Source organism: Nicotiana tabacum, chromosome 6 (genome assembly GCF_000715075.1).
Source record: "Nicotiana tabacum cultivar K326 chromosome 6, ASM71507v2, whole genome shotgun sequence".
Lineage (NCBI taxonomy): Eukaryota > Viridiplantae > Streptophyta > Magnoliopsida > Solanales > Solanaceae > Nicotiana > Nicotiana tabacum.
Window position 1 is genome coordinate 19,251,398 of NC_134085.1, and position 8,125 is coordinate 19,259,522.

The following is an 8,125-nucleotide window of genomic DNA, read 5'->3' on the forward strand; positions in this document are numbered from 1 at the left end:
TTAAAGGTGAAGCAGCAACAGAAAACCCAGACAAATAGTACGCAGAATCAAACCAGAAGCAAAAACCAAGAACCAACAACCAGAATTCTTAAGATCAGAGTCTTCAACAGAAGACCAAACCAGAAACTCTAATTAGGCAACTAATGTTCTAGCCGGAAAAATCTTTTTTCTTTTGGAGTTTTTGTTTTCAGAACTCTTTAAATACAGAAAATGCTGATGAAAATGTGTATGTGTGAGTGCAATTTTATTTTCTTTTTATAGAGTATATATCCTAAAATGGCATCAAAGAATATTCTACCTTAATTCTTGGATAGTACAGCATATTTACAGAGGATAAAATGTCCAGCTGTCCATTTTCAGCATCTTTTAAAAACCAATTTTGGACAGCTGGTACCTTCTAGAACTTTCTTCTTTTAGATATTTATTTTTTAAAAGTTCTTAAATCCCCCTAAGTTTTTCTTTTAGTTTAATTACGCTCCTACAAGTTCCTAGTGAGTTACAAATCAAGACAAACAAAGACAAAACCAGAAGGGTTCAAAAATCCAAATCAAAATACCAAACAGAATCATGATGCTGCAATTTAAACCTAAAAACTAAATCAATCAGTAAATAGAAGTGTTTATCTAATTAACCCTAAGTAAAAAATAGATTTAACGACAAATACACCTAAACAATAATCAAACCAAGATTAAAAAGAAACTGCAAAGAAAACCTAGAATTTAACCTACTCAGTTTGCAAACTTAAATAATGAAACAACCAATTTTGACAGCTAACCAAAACAGACTAAACAACTTGTTAATTAATCGTTTTAGGTATCAAACTTAAAAAATGAACCCTAATTAAGCTAAATTCATGCAATAGAAGTTAAACTTCAAATAATGAAATTCCAACACACTTTAATTAACCTACTAAAACAAAAGCAATTAAACACTGAACAAAAGAAGAGAAAACCTAAGGTTGCAAACCTACAGCATGCGTCTAGAAGAGACAGAAGATGAAAAAGACGAAATCAAAAATAAAAAGAATGGAAAAGGATTTACCAAGGACTTACTTCAAATTCTGACCAGTTAAGGACTCGGACAAGTTTCAACGGTGTGAAATGAACTTGAACTACTATTAATCGACTGTTCTTAATAAGAACAGTCGACTAATGGAAATTGACTGTCGTTTAGGGTTCAGAGGGGTGAGAGGAGTGTGGGGTGTGATTTTGGGGTGATTTGGTCGATTTAGGGTTTGGGTGTGGATTCCAGATCTAAGATTCGAGCAATTTGGTAAGGATTTGAGGGAAATAGTTTGGGGATTTAGAAAGGGGAGGGAAGGGTGATTGCAGGGTGTTGATTTGGAGTGGTTTGAAGATGCTCCGCCGCCGTAAAGCGATTTTCGAGCGACGGAGATAGATGGAGCCGGTGATAGAGTCCTAGGGCGGCTAGGGTTTCTCTAGGCTTGGGGTGAGAGACGAATTGAGAGGGGTAGATGGGGGAGGTCTCTGATTCGGACAGTCTTATACTTAATTGTAGGCCGGTTCCCAGCCGTTAGATTTAAGATGATCAACGGCTGGGATCAAAGGGGGCAATACGGGGTCATTTCGGGGGATAGGGGTTGGACCGGGTATTTGAAAGGAATTGGGCTTGGGTGATTTGGTCAATTTTGAACTTAATTGGGCCAAATTAGCCCAGCATGTCAAGGCCAAAGTAATTCCCTCTTTTTTTCATTTTTCTTTTCTTATTTCCTTTTTCTTTGTTTTTATTTTTCTTTTTCTTTAATTAAAATCCCAAATCAAATTTCTAAATTAATCTAAATTTTAAAATTAAACTAATTATCTATTATAATATTTACAAAAATTAGTTGATCCTAAATTAAAGAAGAGAAAATTACTAATTTAGCATTAAAGGCTAAAAATGTAAATGAATGATATTTTTTTGTGATTTTCATTTTAACAAAACAATTAATTAACTAATTAATCTTAACATTATGAAATTAAAATATAAATGAAATGCATGGTATTTTTGATATTTTTTTCATGATTTTAACAAAATTAAAATTCTATAAAATTGCAAACAATTTGGAAAAAAAATTATTTTTAAAATTTATAGGAGTATTTCATATAGGGCAAAAATCATATGCTCACAAAGATAAAATGAATAATCAAACCAATTGTGATGTTATGATCTGACTCGTATTTAGGCTGGATAGCATTTCTGCCCTCGATCGGACCCCCGGTTCGAAGCCAATGGTGTGTGGAGAACTATAATAAAATAATAACTTTGCAATAACTAGAAAACAGAAAAATGAATTCGTATTGCATTGGTATGCGTGTTATAATGTGTCCTATTAAATAAAAGTCTTCCCCTTTATATAATAGGAGAGTTTCATCCCTATTACAATTTTAAAAAAGGTAAAATCCTCCTTTATCGTCAATTACTGATCCGTTACCGACATCGGGCGAGATCTGCACTGTGATATCCGCTTTGGGTGCGAATATCACGGCTCTCTGTTAGTTGTGTGCAACCGTTCGCCATGTTTTCCAAGGTCTTGTAGTTCGTCCTGGGTTCGGGGGTGTTGTCTTATGAGGTCCGCTGACGAGCACTCTATTCGGGCCTTGACACAAAAAGCTCCAAGCTTCGATTTCGATCTCATATGTTCATACTTTTACTTCATTTGATCCACCGAGAAATCGGGGTGTGCGTTAACCCTGATTTTACCAGCATACAGACTTGAAAACATGTACACAATTGCCTCAGCATTTTTTCCTGCATTGTGTACTTCTCTATTGGCTTTGTATTGTTCTTGAAATGGAAATGTGTAATTTCCTGGTTATTTTTTAGCACTTAAGTTTTCCTTTTAAGCTAAAGGATAAAAAAAAAATACAAGTAAGAACCACAAATAATGCAGAATTAATATTATACATTCAAGAAAAAAAACTTAAGAATTGGGGCAAAATTGGATCTACATACAAACACAAAAAGGAAACTTCTCCGAACCAGAGAGTTTTTTCTTGTTCATTTACCTGTTTAGGATGTCAATATGCTATATTAATGCAAGCAGAAATTTAAAATTTTTCTTTCTAATTCAGCCTTCGCTTTATTTTTATTTTTTTCGTTTTATTTTAAAGACATTATTTTTATCTTTTCGTACATAAAACATGTCTACAACGCTGGACATTTTCTAAGACAGAAAGTTTTGGAATCCACAACTGAAGGATGTAACGCCAAGTATAGGAAAGTAATTTGTCTTTTGGGTAAATAGCATGATTATATTAATGAAAACAATTAGTACATGCTGCGACGCTTCTTTGAGCATCCAAGTTGCCGTAGCTGATTTTTAGCTCACTCCCTCGGTTTCCTTTTACTTGTTCCGTTTGTATTTTGCACTCCTCTTAAAAAATATTAATTAAGTATTTATTTTCTAAATTAATGGCACTTTAAAAATCTAAATTTGACTACTAGGACCCAATTAGCTTGGATAAAATGATTACTTAATGACAAATGTAAAACTAAAAAAAAAGTAATTAATTCTCTGTTGATTTGCTAAAGTGAATACTCCCTCACATTCAATTTATGTTAACTTATTTCCTTTTTAGTCCGTGCCAAAAAAAAAATGATCTCAGTCAAATAGATTCACATAAATTGAAACAGAGAGATTATACAATACTAGACATATATATATCGAAAGGAACGAAGGAGTACAACGTCAAAATAGTGAGTCCGGAACTAAAATGTAGTTTTTTGGACTCAAATGACTGAAATGTGTGGAAAAAAATTTAGTGACCAAAATATGTATAACGCTCTTTTAAAGGGCGCTATACCTTAATGGTAGTTTGCCCAGTTAAGGTATAGCACCCTTTAAAAGGGCGTTATACATATAGCGCCTTTTATTAAGGCGTTATACATATAGCGCCTTTTATTAAGGCGCTATACCTGAATATGAAAAGATATGAGGGTATAGCGCCTTTATAAACGACGCTATACATATTTTGTGGGCCCACCAATAACTCTTCTGCGCTTAACAGACATAACAATAATTCAAATATGTATAGTGCCCTTATTAAAGGTGTTATACCTCAAAATATTCAACCCTTATTGCCTTATCTAAAGACATTAAGGACATTGTAGAAATTCATTCAGAAAAATTCTCAAGTCTTGTGAAATTTTTATTCCTTAGTTGTTTTGCATTTTGTCATAATGTCTGAAGAGCGAAGAATTAGGGTTTCATTATATTGGAAGGGGAGGGGGGAGGGGAGTGAGGTTGCGGTGGAGAATAACTCAGTAAGCTATAGTTTATCTCCATAGTCTCTTGTTAAGTTTCCACTTAACATGGAGTACGATACATTAGTATCGTTGATATATAAAAAAATGACTGTGAGCAAACATTCGGTGAACCTTAAAATAGTCGGAAGATATCCGTATTCTGTGACTCCTCAAGGGGTTTCTTGTTATGTTGACTTTAACATCGAAGACGATGAAACTCTGAGAGATTTTTTGAGGACTCCGGATGAATACCGGGAATTTATTTGTGATAAAATTGTTGGAAATGTACGTCAGGGCTGAAGACGTTCGCAATAATGAGGTTGCGCAAAGCAGGGAAATCCCTCAATCATCGGGTGGTTATTTTGGAGCAGTTTTAGCCGAACAGGTTCCGGTTGAAAGAGTTTGTCCTGATCTAAACTTATCTCCACGTGCAAATGAGGAGCGAGGAAATAATTTCTCTCATACTTTACATAATACACAAGAGGAGTGGTAAACTTCAATTTTCCTTTGTTGCGATGTGTATTTTTACTGTGTTGAATTTGTATTAACACTCATATATTCAACAGGGGGTACCGAGGGTACCAGCCAGATATGAATTTTATAAGTTATGAATCAACGCCAAGTTGGAATATGCGTAGTTCTGGTGTGTTGGATCATGTTGGTCCATTCGGGAGTCATCACCAACTGGATAATGTCCATCATGAAATGTCAACACATTACGATTTGTAAGTAAAGTGATATAGCTATATGTAAAGTATTTATCAAATTGAGTAACTCATTATTTTGTTGATTGTGCAGTGAAAACGAGCAACTTAAACGTCCTGTCCTGACTCAATTGCCTGAAGACAACATTTTTACTCGGGATCTGGCAGATGCACTGAGTCAGGAAGAGAATAGTGATTATGACAACAATGCCGATGAGTCCGGAGATGAAATACCCTTCCCTGATGAGGGTGATGAGGAAAAGGAAAAGAATGCTGGACCTGATTTGACGAGGGAGCATGCTCCACTCCCCATTAGACCATGAGTGTACGAGTCTCACGTGTCGTTCATTCAAGGGAGATTTCCTACCTTGATCATTTGCCAAGTATGTCGGATGTGGATACCCTCACAAGGGATCTTGACAAAATTTGTACAGCAATGTGAGATGAGTCCAGACCAACGGTGCTGTCAAAGGGCATGCTTTTCCTAATAAAGCGCGCCTAAGCAGGGCGATAAAAATGTACAACATAAAAGAGTATCGTGAGATGACAGTATGGGAGTCATCTCCAGATGTATACAAGGTTGTTTGTCGTAGATGGTTTACAGGTTGTGATTGGATGCTACATGCAACCAAAAGAAAATAAATATGTGGAAAGTGAGTAAATACATTGGCACCCACAATTGTAAAATTGACATTCAATGGGAATCACTTCAACTTGGATGTTGATGTGATTTCTCTTGTCTTGATTCCACATATTGAATCGTCCATAAGGTACAAGATCAAAGAGTGTATTACATTCGTCCACCAGGAATATGGGTGTACCATTACCAAAAGAAAGGCATATCTCGGGCGCAAACGTGAATTTGAAATTGTTTATGGTGACTGGGATAAGTCATTTGCATCTCTATCCGGGTACATGGACGCATTGCAACACTTTAACCCTGGGACTGTTGTTGAATGGAAGCTTGAGCGGCGTGCAGGAATGCTAGAATATATATTCAGGTACATGTTCCAGGCATTTAAACCTGCAATTGATGGTTTTGTGCATTGCCGGACGGTAATATCCATAGACGGTACTCATGTCTATGGAAAGTATGATATTAAACTGTTGATCGTCGTTGTAGTAGATGCTAATGGTCAAATATTTCCCCTAGCTATTGCCATTTGTGTCAATGAAAGCCAAGAGACATGGATGCTATTTTTGAACCACTTGAAGGAGCACGTTGTCAAACAACGTTCAGGTATTTGTCTAATATCTAATCGGCATGGCGGTATTTTAAGTTCTGTACAGCATTTGCCTGAATGGCAGGAACCGTATGCATACCATCGTTACTGTGTGAGGCATTTGAAGGCCAATTTCCAAAAGAAATATCCCAAAAAGAACTTACATGATTTAATGTGGATGGCTGCAACTGATCACTAGGAGTGCAAATTCAGGAGGTGCATGGAATCGATCAGGCAAGAAGACGAAAGAGCCTATCATTGGTTGATGCGACATGAACTTGACAAATGGACATTTCATGCGGATGGTGGAAGACGATGGGTAACCCTGACTATAGATGTATAGTCTTTCAACGGGTTATTGAAGTCTGCACGTGGATTGCATGTCACTGCCATGGTGCAGATGTCATTCAAATAGATGGCGGAGAGGTTTGTTGAAAGGCATAGATGTGCATCAGAATTGATGGAGAGGGGTGTTGAATTTATGCCAAATCCAATGAAAAGATTTGAGAAATACAGGAGGCGAGCACATTGGCATTCATTTTTATATTATTGCTACGAGTGAAATATTTTTGAAGTTTGCACCGTTATCCATCAAAATCGGGGGAATAATATACACACCGTAAATAAAGCCAGCAGGTTGTGTTCTTGTGTGAAATGGTCTATTTACCGCATGCCGTGCTCACATGCCATCAAGTGCTTTCAATATATAGATTTAGGGCCAACCAACTATATTGATAAGCAATATAGTGTTGTTGCATACTTAAACACCTATAGTTGGTAGTTGCAGCCAGTGGGTACTGATCATTATTGGCCGCCTGAACCATTTAAAATGGTGTGTAACAAGGACTATTTGCGTAAGCTACAAGTCCAAAAAAGAACGCGTATATGGAACCAAAAGGATGTTAGTTATATCGTTTATGCGCGTAAATGTGGCATATTCTCGCAAACAGGACATGACCATCGTAAATGTCATTTAGCTGGTTTGGGTGGCAGTGGTAATGCAGCTCCTGGTGGAAGTTCATCTATTGTGCCCAACTATCAAGGATACACGTAGTGTTTTGTTTATCTTGTTTGTAATATGGTTGTAATAAGTTTATGTACTTGTTTATCTTGAAGAATGTATGCAATAAAATTATGTTTCCATATAATCATGCTCACCATTCATCCGGCTGGGTGGGGGCAGAATCAGGTCTTGTCGCCGGTTCCAAGTATCGATTTGCGCCTTTAGCCATGCCATATATGTCATATCCACCCTGGAACGATCATCCCGCTAGTAATGTGTGGTACGCGAGGCGGGCAGTGGTGGTACAAGCTGCGGGCGGCCAAACTAGTGAAGTACCCGCTCGGTGGCATTATGCTCTACAATATCAAGGCACATCAACGAGATGGAAGAGCTCTACATAAGTCGGCAAACCGAGCAATAATCGGGCAAGCCAGCTATTAGCTCGTCACTGTATGGCCTCCAAATGAACTACTAAGTAATAATAGAAAATGTGAGTAAACGCAACACATATGAGGCCAGGCCAAGTAAACTTAGGTATACGTTTACCTGTGCGCCCTCCAGCAAATCCAACAAATCCCTGCACAAGGGGAGATTATGTCGAGCCTCGTACTCTCGTCCATATCCCCGCCTCTTGACCCACCTCCTAGCTAGAGGGAGTAACATAGGTGGTGCATCTGGAGCTAAGGGTGGTAGAGGTGGCTACAATTGCAGGAAGTGCTCCCAGCCCCAAACCTAATATACAAAGTTGACGTAAAATTTAAGGTATATATTTACTAGGTATGTTATAATGAATAGAGTATTCGACTATGTTTTCACATGTAGCAATGGCAAAAATCCCGCAATGTCGTGCTGGGTGCTCATGCTCGCCCGACATATCTGCCTGTACAAGTAACTGAGAATGGCAGCACCCCAGCTATATTAATGTAAACCATCTAGCCGCTCAAGAT